The sequence below is a fragment of the Tupaia chinensis genome, unplaced genomic scaffold (assembly GCF_000334495.1).
Source record: "Tupaia chinensis unplaced genomic scaffold, TupChi_1.0 Scaffold000674_2, whole genome shotgun sequence".
Taxonomy (NCBI): domain Eukaryota; kingdom Metazoa; phylum Chordata; class Mammalia; order Scandentia; family Tupaiidae; genus Tupaia; species Tupaia belangeri.
In genome coordinates, this window is record NW_006160198.1 from 1,192,744 (window position 1) to 1,208,702 (window position 15,959).

General features: G+C 35.6%; 1 pseudogene; it reads right to left on the reverse strand.

Annotated features, from left to right (window-relative positions):
• Positions 1 to 6,673: 6,673 nt before the first annotated feature.
• LOC102488478 (non-POU domain-containing octamer-binding protein pseudogene) lies at positions 6,674 to 7,817 on the reverse strand (annotated as a pseudogene).
• Positions 7,818 to 15,959: the final 8,142 nt, after the last annotated feature.

The window sequence follows — 15,959 nt, forward strand, 5'->3', positions numbered from 1 at the left end:
TAATCAGCTCAGACTGATATTTAAAGGTACCATAGACTTAGTGGTTTACAAAAAGAAATTTCTTTCTACCATTTCTGAAGGCTGTAAGTATGAGTCTGTTTGCTAGCACACAGTAGTTCTGGTGAGGATCTTCTGAGTTGTGGACTACTCCTTGTATCCTCATATGGCAGAAGAGGGTGGACAAGCTTGCTGGTATCCCTTTTATAATGACACTAATTTCATTCTTCGGGGTTCCAACTTCTTAATTTAACTTTCTTCCAGTCTCAATCTGTTAGTACCATCACTGGGAGGTCAAGGCTTCAGCATACACGTTTTGAGGGGACATGAACTTTTAGTCTATTACATTGTCCATCGTTTTAACAATATTATACTTTCTTGATTACTGTAACTTTAGAGTAATTCTTAAAATCAGATGGCATCAGTTTCACAGTTTTATTCATTTTCAAAACTGTTCGGCTATCTACTTCTTTTGCATTTCTATATAAATTTTAAAATCAGAATTTAATCTGTATTTACAAAATACTTCCTGTGAGTCGACTTAGAAATACATTAAATCTAGACATCAATTGGAGGATAATGGTATTAGAACTACAATGACCTTTCTAATTTACACAAACTGTATCTTCATTTGTTTAGGTCTTCCTTGATTTAAAACTTTTGATTTCATCAGATTTATAGGTTTTAGAATACATATCTTCCATACATTATGTTAAATTTATACCTATATATCATTTCTTGAAACTATTATAAATTATATTTTTAAAATTTGTTTTCATTTTTTAATGTTAGTATATAGAATTATTTTTTTTTTGAGAGGTTTCCACTATAGGGCGCGTGCGCTCACCAGACAGACAGCGACAGAGAAACAGAAAGCGAGAAATCACCCCCCAGGGGGGATGGCCACGCCGCAATCCCTTCTCCTCCATTCTCCTCTCGGGATCTTGGGCACGCACGCACGCACGCACCCCGGCGTGAGTTTTAAGCCACCGGGTCCAGGACATGAACCGCGGTCGACTACATGGAAGTCCAGCGACATAGCCATTATGCTAACTGCTGATTCCCAGTATAAAGAATTATGATTGATTTTTGTGTGACCTTACTAAACTTTTAGCTCATTACCTCTAGGATTCCTTGGTAGATTCTGTCAGATTTCTACACAGATAATCACATCATTTGTGAAGATAGGCTGTTTTCTCTCTTTTTCCAAACCATAATTTCTCTCTCTCTCTCCCATTTATTTTCATGAGTAGAAATTCCAGTATGATACTTAGCAGGCGTGGTGAGAGTGGCTTTCCTTACCTTGTTCCCGTTCCTATGGGGAAAAACATTCAGTCTTTCACCAGTTAGTATAATGTTAGTTATCTTTTATCTGAGAATGCCTTTACTTAACTTCCATGCCTCAAGGATATTTCACTGGTTATAGAATTCTGGACTACTGTTCTTTTGGCATTTTTAAATCCTGTTCCACTTTCTTCTTGCCTTTATATTTTCTGATAAGACATCTGGAGTAACTGGAATTATTGTTCCTGATATTAAAAATGGGGGGGGGACGGGGAGGAGGCAACTCCATGGTGCAGTGACAATGCACTACTAAAGAGAACCCACATTTCACATGGCAACTGTGATTGAAATTCCAGGTCCAGTCTGCCTGAAATGCTGGTCATGTGGACAAGTGCCTAAAATCTGACAGACAGGAGGACTGGAGGGAGTACCATGATCATACCCTACAGAGAGTACCCTTCTATTTCTCTTTCTGTTTTATTGTATATGCACCTACACATACTCTATCATGAGTCAATTTAAAAAATGTTAATGTATCACTTTTCTGAGGCTATATCGGAATATTTTTCTTCATCTTTAGTGTTCATAAATTTGATTATATTATGGTCTGGATGTGGATTTTTTTTTTTCTAAATCTATTTGGGAATATTGAACTTGCATCTGTCAGTTTTTTGGGATTTTTTTGTTTGTTCGTTTTGTTTTTGTTTTTGTATTTTACCAAATTTATACAGGTTTTCAGCCATCATTTTTTTTCAATAACTTGCTTTGGTTTACCATCTTTCTCATTTTTTCAATATCTTGTTTTGGATTACCATCTTTCTCATTTCTTTCAAGATACTGATGGCAGGACCCATTGAGAATGGGCATAAACAATATCCACTCCTCTTATTTGACACTTTTTTGTCCCTGGCAAATTTTTCCATAACTACGCTGTTAGTCAACCTGATTAATCTAACCAATAAAGACCACAATCAAATTCATTCATTTCGTCTTGCACAGCATTTATCTAAAGCTACTATCAATAGGCTTCAGCATGAGAAAGGAACCAATCTGTAGTCATACCAGAAGGTTCTTCAGGACCCAATCAGAGAACAAAATCCTCAAAATCATCAATATCTATCTTACAAAGCCAGGTGGCTTTCACCTTAAGGGTTTGTATTGACCTTTCCTCTTTGCCTAAGGCATTACTTTGGGTACAACAGGTTGTTTTAGTAATTGCAGCATCTTTCTTAGACCACAAGGAGGTAGTTAAGGGCAATCTTAACATTCATTAAAAAAATCTCATCAGTGAGTTGAGACTGAGGAAGAGAATAATGGTGTCATTAATCTCTTCAGCTAAAATCAAGGATGGATTTCTTGTCACTTTTTCTAATTCGATGACCCCCACTGTAGGGATAACTGCCTATAAGACACATGCAAATCATACAAATCATAAATCAATTATCCCTTTGGGAAACTTACCTTCATAACCAAGTGTAGCCTCATTTTGAATAAATCACCAAGATCATTTGAGGTCTAAATAACCTACTAGTGGTATTTATTTAAACACTCAAAGGTCTCTCATGACCATATATATGGTACAAGACACTGTATTCTTGGTAGGGAAGTAAAATATATGTAGCTTGGACATAAGACCGACAGGATCAAGTGTTCACATGGTGACCCTGTAAAGAGCTTGTTGTTTACCATGGTTGGGGCCTCAAAGAAGTGCCTACATCAGGGGCCAACTGGTGGCATAGTGGTTTAGGTGGCTGAATCTCATATGGCCAATCTGTGGCTAGAGTCCCAGATCAGGCAGCTTGAAAATGTGCCAGACATGTGCACATGTGCCCAAAATCATGAGAGGAGAATGGAGGAGAAGGGATTGTGGTGTGGCCATCATCTCTGGAGAATGATTTCTCATATTCTCTCTCTCTCTGTATCTCTCTCCCCATCTCTCTCTGGAGCATGCACTTGCCTTATTCCCAAACAAACAGAAAAAAAGAAAAGAAAAGAAAAGAAAAAGAAAGAAAGAAAGAAAGAAAGAAAGAAAGAAAGAAAGAAAGAAAGAAAGAAAGAAAGAAAGAAAGAAAAAAAGAGAAGGAGAAGAGGATTACCTATATTACTTACGGACCACATATTGACAATGTCTCCAATATGGACTCCTGGCCAAAAAGCTGGCCTTAGTAGTCTCAGTTTTGTTAGGAAAATTGAATCTGGTCTCTGTTTTTAGAGATAGAGATGTAGGGGTTGCATTTAACTAGAGAGGTCATATAATTACAATGAATTATGACTCATAGATGAAAGGCTAAAGAGAGAAGAGTCAACTTCAGAGAATAATCAGATTTGGGAGGAGGAAGAAGAGTTAACAAAAGAATCAGAAGAGAAGCAGGCAAATTTAAAAATCAATAGATGAAACAAATATTTATAGTTTTTACTATGGAGATCTTTCAAGTTCTTGGTTAAATTTATTCCTAGCTATTTTATTTTCTTTATAGTTATTGTAAATGGGATTACTTTTTGGTCTCTTCTTCAGCTAGTTCATTATTGGTGTATGCTACTGAGTTTTGTATGTTGATTTTGTGTCATACACCTTTACTGAATTCATTTCTTAGTTCTAACAGTGTTTTGCTGGGTTCTTTAAGTTTTTCTCTATATAAAGGAACTTCAAAAAATTTGTGTAAAAATGGAATAAAATTATGGGTTTATTTGGTGCAAAAACTTTTTGAAATCTAGGGGTGGTGGTGTTGGTGTTGGTGGTTAAGATGGCTGGATCCCACATGACCAACTGTGCAGGTCAAGTCCCCAACCCAATAGCTTGAAAAACATGCTAAGCATGTGTATGTGCATGCCCAGAATCCTGAGAGGTGAATGAAGGAGAAGGGGTTGTGGTGTCTCATTCTCCCTGAGGATTGTTCTCTCTGTCTCTGTCTCTCTTTTCTCTCTCTCTCTCTCTCTCTCTCTCTCTCTCTCTCTCTCTCTCTCTCCTTCCCCTCTTTCCTGCAAGTATAAGCACCCTATAGCAAACAATTTTTTAAAAAATTATAATCTATGCAGTTTTTTTCTAGTATACATTTTTCATAACATTTTGAAGAACTTTCATATAAGATCATGTCTTCTGTAAACAGGGACACTTTGACTTTATCCTTTCCAATTCAGATGTCCTATATTTCTTTCTCTTGCATAATTGTTCTAGCTAGGCCCTCTAATACTATATTGAATAAGAGTAGTTAAAGTGGACATCCTTGTCTTGTTCCAGTTCTTAGAAGAAAAGCTTTCAACTTTTCGCTGTATGGTGTTAGCACTGGGTTTGGCTTATCTGGCCTTTATTATGAAGAGGTATGTGTCTTTTACACAGAATTTGTGGTGTGTTTTTATCTAGGAATGTTGAATTTTATAAATGGACAAATGTTCTGAATAGATCATTTTCAAAAGAAGACATGTAAATGGCCAACAAGCATGTGATAAAAAACTCAATATCATGAATCATAATGTAAGTGTAAGTCAATATCACAATGAGATTTCACATTTCAGTTAGAATGTATATTATCAAAAGACAAAAAAAAATAGGAAATACTAACAAAGATGTAGAGAAGGGGAATTCTTTTAAACTGTAAATGTAAATGTAGATTAGTACAGCTATTATGGAAAACAGTATGGAGATTCCTCAAAAAACTAAAAATAGAACTGCCATATGATGTAGCACTCCCACGAGGCATATATCCAAAGTAAAGGAAATCAGTATGTCATAAAGATATTTGCATCTCAATGTTTATTACAGTACTAGTCACAATAACCAAGATATAGAATCAGCTAAGTGTGCATCAACAAATAAATTGATAAAAAATGTGACACACACACATACACACACAATGGAATACTATTCAGCCACTAAAAAGATCGAGGCAACACAAACAAACTTGGAGGACCTTGTAGTAAGTGAAATAACCCAGGCAGAGAAAAAGAAATGCCACGTGTTCTCACTCATATGTGGAACTTAATAAAGATGACCTCGTAGGAGAAGAGTGTAGAATAGACAAAAGGAACAAGTTCTGGTGTTATACAGAACAGAAAGAAAACCATAATAGATCATTTATTGTATATTTCAGATTAACTTAAAGAGAAGATATTGAATTTTCTTCACACAAAATAATGACAAATGCTGGAGATGATGGATACGATAATTACCCTGATTTAATCGTCGTACATGGTATTCATATACTGAAAACTACACCATGCCCTAAAAATATGTACTATTATAATGAGTCAATTAAAAACAATTTAAGAAATAAAGAGCATTGTCCTTTTATCAAGTACTATTCTAGCAATACTTGAATAAGACAGCTATAAATAGAAAAACATCTCTGCCCTCAAAGAGTTAATATCTGTTGAAAAAAGTATAACAAGAAGCAAAGTAGGAAATGATTCCACACAGAACAAGAAGTCAATAATGTCAAATGCTACAGAGCAGTCAATGATGAAACCAAATGAGAACAAAAGAGTTTGGCTAGCCTAATTTTATTTATTTATTTATTAAAGGCTAAAATGTATTTTAATAAATTGATGCTGCATTACTGCTCCATCAGAAAAATTCCAAATGTAAGATATAAGAACAAATCAAACATGGTATACCAATTTTAAAAAATGCACAGCATAAATACCTAAGGTAGGCAACACTAAGAGCTACTCTTAGAACTTCAGATTATAACAACCCTGTTCCCAAGAACAGGGTTCTAGGGAACCCTGTACTAGACCTATCAAGAAAACTGAATAGCAACATCTGTGACACAAAGGGGTCATTCCTGGGTTGTCCTTACCCAAGAAAAAAATAGAGGTAAGTTGATATAAGATTTTTTTTTAAGATATACTAAAGTGAAAATCTCTAAGAAAAAATGCCTTCCTTAGGACATGAAGGGGTAATCTATGGGATAACAAAGTCATATATACGCTGTCTGTGACCTCTGTTGACATTTGCCTGATTTCTCACCTGGGAGTAAATGGAGTAATGGGGGTCATTGGGGGATGTTTAGATTTTGTGGTCTATGTGGCTGCGTTACTGGGGTTAGGGAGTGTGAATGGAAAAGCAAATATAACACGATGGACAAAAAATGGAATGACCAAGATTAATAGGCCTTTAACTCTATCCATTTTGCCATGTTTTCCCCAGGCTCTCAACAATCACATCTGAGACTAGGGAGTGCACCACACAGAGACTGATTTAAAGAATATACCACACAGAATTGACTCATTAAATACTACCCCTCTCTTGCCCTCTGCCTCCAGTATTACTCCCTAGAGTAGGACATGCTGGGAAGACCTAAGTATAGGGAGGAATCCCTAACATTTTTCCAAGATAAAATTATGACTAGTCCAAAAAGGTCCTTCTTTTAGGGGTTTTAGAGAGCTAGACACTTCAATTGTATTCATATTGGCGATGTTTGTTTGGAGCAAAGTCGGCTCAGGAGCTGCATGGTTGAATGAAGGAGGAGTTCCACCAGTTGCCCCTATTCCTTCCAATGCAGCAGCTTGACCAAAGCATTTAGTTGTCAGTGGGGTCAATCCCAAGGTTCCATCTGGCATCATAGTGGCAGGTCCTGGGGTACCAGCTAGCACAGGAGCAGGGGGCATGGCGCCTCTGTTGTTTATACCCATGGCACCTCCCATAGCCATCTGACCCATCTGTATCTCCTGTTCTCTCACATCAGAGAAGGTTCCCTTGAATCCTTCCTGCTGTTGCAGCATCATTTCTTCCTGCTGCCACCCTCCTGTGCCTGTGCTCCTTCTCCTGCCTGAGCTCCAGTTGCTTTCACTTTTGTACCTCTTAGTCGTGCAGCTCTCCCATCCTCCAAAGTTCTTCTTGGCACCTCATTAAATCCTGCCTCATTAGCATGACCTGGTGCTCATGGTGTGCAGCCTCCATCTCCACCTCCAGCTTCTCATGAGCCTCCTTGATCTTGCAGTCCACTTGGTCCTGCTGCTGCTTCTCCATCTCAATGCTTTCTAGCCCATGGTATACTCATACACAAAGGACCCAGGTGTGCAATCTGAGTGGTTGCTCTCACTTCTTGTAAAATTGCTGGTTCTTTATAACCAGTTTCTTTGGAAGTCCCTCTTCATCATCTAATTGGTCCATAGGCTCCACAGTCACAGGTGGAGGAAATGTGGTTAGCAGAGAGGAGCCTGCACTGCATCTGTCCAGACATTTTTGAGCAGCTGGCTTTCCTGAGAACTCAACAATGCCTTTTCCTGAGGGCCTTCTTCGATCATCCACAATGATTACAGCTCCTTCCAGATGACTGAACACAGAAAAGGCTTCTTCCAACAGTTGATTGGACACATACTGAGGAAAGTTTCAGACAGTAAGGGATGCACTATGGCAGGCAAAGCACAAGCACAGCTGCTCAGCACAGAGTGGCATATTGTCTAGTTCTACTTCGGCAATCTCCACTAGGGTTCGCATTTCCAAGTGGACAAAGCCACAGCCTTTGTTCTTTTAGATGAGGACTTCATTGCCTTCCATATTTCTCAACTACTTTCCTCATTTTCTCTTCAATGATATCAGAAAGAAGATTGCTCACAAAAAGATGGCTACATTGGATGAAGGGCTTCTCTCCTGGTTTCCTAAAATTCTTCAGGTCAATAGTTAAGCCTTCCTTTTGGTTGCTGGCCTTGTTGCCCATTTGCAGATATCGGTGGCTGTGGTGGCTGTTGTTTTTGCTGCTGGTGGTGCTGCTAGTGGTGATGTTGATGACATTTCCTTGGAGTATGGTTTTGTTTCTCTGAATTAAGGAATTAATGCTCTGCATTTTGTACCCTCGACTTCAACTGAAGACAGCAAAGTGTGGCTGGGTCCTCTCTAACCTCGACTTCCTTCACCAACTATTTTCTCCTCGGAGTAATGGCAACGCTACATAGCCTCTACTGTCCCAAGACAAGCAGCTAGCCTAATTTTAAATAGTATTGGTATGCTAGAGAACATGTATTATTTTTATAATCAGAAATAAACAAATAAGCTATTTCCATTTGTAATATAGACTATATTTTAGTTAAGAAAATCAAAATTAAATAAATATACTATTTGAAGAAAGGAACTAGTAAAATTACTATTGGAAATAAGCAAGTGCTCTTAGCAAACTTTCACCTTTGCATTATTAAGCTACATTTTCATACCTCTTTAATTATTTACATGCAAATTAACCATGATCTTAAATACTTTTTTGCCTAATTTAGTGAAAATGCTCTTCTTTTTTGGAGGCTCCATCCAGAAGTACTCTATTTTTCAGATCCTTTCTAAACAGCACTCAACAAACATATTAGGGAATTAATTTCTCATGCCATCACAACAAGAATATTGCAGAAGCAAATTAATATGTGATCTTGTTCTCATGAAGTGTACAAGCCTCATGCACTATGACATTAAGTTATGGGAACAAATTCACAAAACATTACCATTATGCATTCTGGATCAAACATATTTTTCTACCTTCCTCTTTATCCTTGTTTTACTGCAGATAAATCATTATTCAGATTTTCTATTTTATGAATTTGTGATATGATGACAAGTTTGGTGTTCTGTTCCAAATTCATATCTCTTGTCTCCTTGAAGCCCAATAATATTTTCCATTTTCAGTCGGGGTTTAAAATTTGTTCATATCATTTGAATATTTCCCACAATCTGTTCATTTGAATTCCTTTATTTTAAGTCATTTATATAATTGAAATAATATACTTATTATTAATGCTGACTAGTAATTTTGTTACATGGTAATAGATAAAATGAATGTTCCAGCTATAACACAAAAAAATGAGAGATATATTTCTCTCCAAAAAGGACATAACATTACATACGGAATTTACAAATCATGTCCTAAAAGCCTAGTTACATGACTCTACCTTTTCATGTACACTGAGGCTAGAAAAGAGTAAGGTTGGAAACAGGAATATTTTGGAGTAGATTTCTTCAGAGGAAACTGTGACATGAGTTTCACATCTCCTTACTCCCTCAAAAAGATGATCCTAGTGTCCACCCTACCCTCCAGCCAATTGAGTAGAGCTCCAATGGCATTCTAAGGCTAGTGAAACATTGTTTCTGAGCGTGTCTCTTTGAATGTGGCCAGACAGAAGAGGGATGTGAGTTAGATGGCTGAGAGAAAGACCCACTTTCAATGTGGGCAGGCACCATCTAATCAGTTAGAGTGTTCAAGGAACAGAAATAGAGTTCTACTTCCTCTTCCTTTCTCTCTCTCTCTGTTTTTCTTTTCCTTCCAGAGTATGCTGTGTGTTCAACTGCTGCCTACTTCAACCCTGCTTCTCCACTCTACCCTTGATGGTGTACGCTCCCCTAAACTCCTGGCCTCTGTGCCCCTCCAGATGGACAGACTGAAAATTCTCAGACTCCAGGTTCTTTAAGCTTCGTGATCTGGATTCAACCAACATGCTCCCGAAGACTCCTTTCAGGTTTCGGGCTAGAATACCAGCTTCTCTTCTCTACTACAGTCTTTTAGTTATTTCTCCAGCTTGCAAGACTGCTAGCCTTGTGCTTATGTGAGATCATTCTTATAGTATTTTCATATAGTGTGTGTGTGTGTGTGTGTGTGTGTGTGTAAATTGACATATATAAGTATATATATTATACATATTCTCCTTTGGTTCTGTTTCTCTGGAGAATGCTGACCAATATAGACTAGATACGATTCCTGCCTAGAAAACAAAGTCTGTCTATCTGCTGATACCTGAGATTGCTGCTTCAATTAATATGCACGCTCAGGATTTATTAGCAAAATGAGGCTCTGTGTATTTTTCTACTAACATGGACAGAGAGAGGGAATGTGGAATGTGGTACCATCTAAGATCCTATCTAAAAGGCTGCCATGGAACAGTAAGAATATTTCAGCGAAGAGAATCTGTCACTACAATTGAATGCATAGGGAATGGAGGAATAAGGACTAAGACAGAAGAGAGTGCAGAGAAAGACCTTTCAGGAGAGAATGAGTAACCTCAAGTTCTTACTAAAGCTTACTAAACCTAGAAAGCATGACATCAGTTTGCAGTAGGAGTGAAGAAAGAACTTACTCTTTATCCCCATTAGTTTCAGTTCCTATTCTCCCAATCTGGAGGGATCAAAACTAAAGTTGAGAAGATGGAACATCTGGGAGAAAGAAAAAAGTTCTAGGTAGGGACAAAAAAAAAAAAAGAAAGAAAGAAACACAGAAAAAATATATTTCTTTTCTTTAGAGGCTTCCTACCTACAGCAATTAAAGCACAGGGATGGGGGGAGCTTTATGGCTACCCCAAGTTCAAAGTTTTCATTACAATATTATATGAGGCTAGAGATTTTTGTTATTGATTAAAGGACATTGGTTACCTGAGTGACCAGCAAAGTTTAAGAGCTTACCAAACTTTTCATTCAGGAACAGAGTAGCAGGTAGACCTACTAGATAAATTTAAAGAGATGGTGTGAGATAAAAATCGTTACTTCGTGATTAAATCTCACAAGAAGTATTTAATTGGTGTAACAGTTATAATAGTCTTACAGGTTATTATAGTTCTTTTATACTCATAAATGAGTTATTAGCCTTTAAATTCTCTGTATTTTATTGCAATAGTAGTTGACTATGGTGAGATTATAAAAAGAGAGGAAAAAGACAAAACAGGTTTTGACAAACTTATTAATCTTCTGTAGGCCATGTATTTTTATATACTATCTCTGCTTGTTGTAATAACCTGGTTAAAGGGCATTGATATTAATTAAACTTAAAATGAAATGCAAGTAATAAAGAAGCATAAAAAATTGAACATTTTAAATTTTAATTATTCACGTCAATATATATGTGATTTTATGTAAGATATTATGCAAGATATTATAAGGAGGAGGAAACTACAACATGTTTGCTTCAGGTATTAGGGGGGCTTTTTGAGTGTTAATAATGTGAGATGTAGTATTATCAAATATTATAAGCAATTTGTCAAACCAAATTTTACAGCAAAATAATTGAGTCAATATCCATGTATTGTGATTTGTTATCTTTTTAAAGGAAGATGCAAAATTACTGGATGGAACATTGGTGTGTGTGTGTTCTTTTAATGAGACTGATGAATTCCTATAAATATCAGATATACCTAAAAAATCAATGGCAAATCAAATTTATTTCTAATTCAGTTTATCTGAAGTAATGATCTAGTAGTGCTTCTTTCCTAGAAATACACTAAATCTATTATCTCTCTGACTAGGCTAGAAAAATATCAAGTGTAAGTAAAAAGCAACATAAATTGTAATTTCAGAATTAGAATTAAGTTAAATCTTCCCATTAGACTTACCCAGTGCAGCCAAACATAGCTGCTTTGTGTTGCATGACAACATGTTCTAATTACCCAAATCACTTGTCACAGGCCATATCTCATAACAACCATGCCTCGGCATTGGTAGTATTTTCTTCATGTCTCTGAAATATTTTCTCTCATCATTTTTTACAGTTACTTATTTCAATTCACTCTGCATCAGTAATGTGGGAGTCTATAATACCATATACCCAGCTTCAAAAACTCAGTTTTTGTATACATGAACCTTACGCTTATGCCTTATTATTGTTTCCCCTTATAAAACATGAGGATTAGTCACTGCACATCTTTAAAGTAAAATCATAGGGTAAACATGAGGCAATAACACTCTTCAAGTTATAAATAAAGAGGATTTGAAGGTGTGAGGTAGGATATCAATATTCAAAAGACTTCTCCAGGATACATGATAACAACAATGGTATAGAAAATGATAATTTATAAAGGTAGGGCAATCTATTCTATTCACAAGAACTATCCTATTTGGGCTCAAAAATAATATATGACTCCCTGTATCTGACTTTAATTGCTTAAAATAGAAATGATCGTATAGGTATTACATTTATGTCATGTTCATAAAAGTCTCTTCATAATCATCATAATAGCATATTTTTAACATTTAACAATTAAGAACTGAGATTATGTTTCATTACAGTAATGTTCAAAATGTGTTATTCCATTTCTTGTCTGGTAAAACAGACAATTAAAATAATATGACATATATTATGTAAATTGCAGCGCTATCAATATCAGAAAGGATTTTCAAAGTAAAGGTCAATATTTCTTCTACAGTGGTAGGTATTTTACTTATTTCATTATAGACACTGAAACCATAGAGCATTTTAATACAAGATTCAGTCAAGTTGTAGAATACAAAGTCAACATACACACATCAGTAGTGTTTTTATATGCCAATAATGAAATAGCTTTTAAAAAATCCTATTTATAATCCCACTTATATAGCAGTCCCTTTTGTAATAGCAACAAAGACAAGAAATACCTAGGAATAAATTTAATCAAGGAAGTAGAATATTTTTATCATGTAATCTATAAAATATTGATGAAAAAAATTGAAGATACCAAATGCATGGAAAAAATTCCATGTTTATGAATTGAAATAATCACTATTGTTAAAATGTCCATATTACCAAAAGTGATCTACAGATTCAATGCAATACCTACCAAAGCACCAATGACACAGAAATAGAAAAAAAAATACAATTTGTATAGAATCACAAAATACCCTAAATAGTCGAAGCAATACTGAACAAAAAGAATGTAGCCAGAGGCATCACACTACCAGGTTGCAAAATACAGTATAAAATCATCTCTTCTAGATTCTAGGCATGTACACACACACACACACATTAATTGTTCTTTTCAATTAAGTAGATCCAAGATTAAAACTTCACAGTCATACATGTGTGTTCCAGCCACTCCAACCAACATGCCATGGGCTTTGCAGCAAAGTGTTTTGAAATAAAATTTCCAAAGCACAGGCAATAAAAGAAAAAATAGATAAATGTGATTATATCAAACTATAAGGCTTCTGTACAGCATGAGAAACAACCAATAAAGAGATGACTCACAGAATAGGAGAAAATATTTACCTGCATATTATAAAAGATTAATTACCAGTTTATACAAGGAATTTAAATAATTCAGTAGCTAAAGTAAAAACAAACAAGGGAAAACCATTTTTTTTAAATGGGCAAAAGACCTGAGCCAACAGTTCTTAAAAGAAGACATACAAATGGTTAACAAACAATATGAAGAAATATTCAATAACATGAATCATCTGGAAAATGCAGATAAAGACCACAATGAGTTATCATTTCACCCCAGTTAGAATGGCTATTAAATAAATATAAATATATATATATATATATAACAATGCCAGTGAAGATACAGAGAAAGAGATGCTCTTTTACATTATTGGTAGGAATCTAAATTAGTACTATCATTGTAAAAAATAGTACAGAGGTTTCCCATAAAAATAAAAATAGATTGCCTTATGATCCACCAATACCACTACTAGGCATACATCCAAAGCAAGGGAAAACAGCGTGTTATAAAGATATCTGCACCTCAATGTTTACTGCAGCAGTATTTACAATATTGAAGATATAAAAATCAACCTAAGTGTCCATGAACAAACGAATGCATAAATAAAATCTGATTATATGTGTATATATATATATATTCAAGAAAAAAAAGATAAGATATTATGACATACCTTGCCAGAAAGGCTAATGTTACATAAATGAAATTAGTGTTAGTAAGGGTATAAAACAACTTGATCTCTCATATTTTGCTGGTTGGTATATAAATGTGTACCCCAATTTTGGAAAACTGGCTTTATGTACTAAATATGGCAATATGCATTCCCTATGATTCAGTAATAGATCATTTCATTCCTAGTTATGGAAAATGCATATGTGTACCAAAAGACATACGTAAAAATGTTTGAGCATATTATTCATAATAGCTCTTAATTGTGTATGATCAAAATGTCCATTAATAGTAAATGCACACTACATAGAAGCACATTAATACACTACACTTAAATGAAAATAAAAAACTAAAGCTATATCCAAAAATATTGATAAATTCCACAAACAAAATATTGACCAACAAACACCCCCTGAGCTTCAAAAAATGGAGTGAAGGGTAACCAGCAGTTAGCGTAATGGCTATGTCGCTGGACTCCCACGTAGTCCACCGCGGTTCGCGTCCCGGACCCGGCTTAGAATTCACGCTGGGCGCGTGTGCGTGCGTGCCCAAGATCCCGAGAGGAGAATGGAGGAGAAGGGATTGCGACGTGACCATCCCCCCTGGGGGGGTGATTTCTCGCTTTCTGTCTCTATGTCTCTCTGTCTGTCTGGCGAGCGCACGTGCCCTATAGCGAAAATCTCTCCAAAAAAAAACGGAGTGAAGGTATGAATAAAACCAAAACAAGGAATCTGCAGTATTTAGAATACTAGTAAAACTAGTACAACTAACATTATAGGTTATGAAATCAGAAATAAAGGAATAAGGAAATAAAGAGAGACAATATTTATGGATAGGAAAATGTTTAGAGGTCAAGTAGTTGCACAATCAAGCAAGGAGGAGATAGGTCAAGAGAGCATGCTAGGCAAGTGAATAAGCAACTTCAAAGGTGAAGCAATTATGAATGAGTAGGTGAGCCAACTGCAGTGAGAGAAGTCATAGGAGATAGGAAGATAGAGAAACTGAAAGCCAGGTTCTTGACTATGTCATGCATATGGGCTCTCCTGGCTCTTAGGAACTGTTAAGTACAAAAGCAATTATGTTGGTATTTGGTATATAATTTCAAAGGAAAAACATTCAAAATTGTAGACTGCTCATGTCCTAAGTGTGAAATTTGGGCAGCAGCAGCAATAATATAAATGGATACTTAATAAAGACATTTTCCTTCTGGATTTTCAAACTATTTAGAGCAACAGTTATTACTTATGAAAATCATCAAAAGTTTATACAGCATATATTCTTTACTACTTACTTGTATTTCCTATATCATAAATCAATTCTCAACTTCACAAAGCAGATTCATAAGAGAAAAAGATCAACGTCTCTTCCTAATTTGCTCAACTTTTTTTAATAAAAGCAAAAACAATTTTATGAAGATAAGATATAACTACTATTTATGAATTATATTAGTAAGTGCATTATTCCAATCATAAACTTAATAAAAAACCCTGGAAAAAGATTCTTACCAAAAGAAGGTGACTCCCTTCCATCTTCTAATCCCGAATCTCTTTCTCTGTCTCTCTTTCTGTGTTTATGACCACGGTGCCGGTGACGCCGATGGCTTTTTCTTCCTCCCAGGGGGACATGAACTCCAATAAACAATGTTCGATGACCTTAATTAGGAAGTAAATATACAAATTAAACTTGATTAGGACACAGAAAATGATTACTTACATGTTAATGGAGATTTAATTCAATTCAATATAGCAAGTTGCTTTTGAGTGTTGATAATGTGTAACCTTGATGCTTGGTGCTGATTTTTGGCATTATACTTAATTAAATATAGCACAGGTCTATTGCAAACATTTATAATACTAATTATTTAGTGACATATTTTTCAATAATTAACTGTTTTAAAAATTTCTATGTCTATCCTCCATACTTTATACTCTTATTAGAAACAAAAAAAATTCATTCTTTCCTCTCTCTGTCCTAACTAACTACATTATCTCTCATTCCCTTTCCTTCAGTTAAGTGTGTGAAATTATCCCTATCTCTATTAAAACATATTTCAGTAAGGTCCTACTAATGCCAAATCCCATGGCGTCTTTCTTCAGTTCTGCTATTTATACCACTTCCTATCATTGACCGCT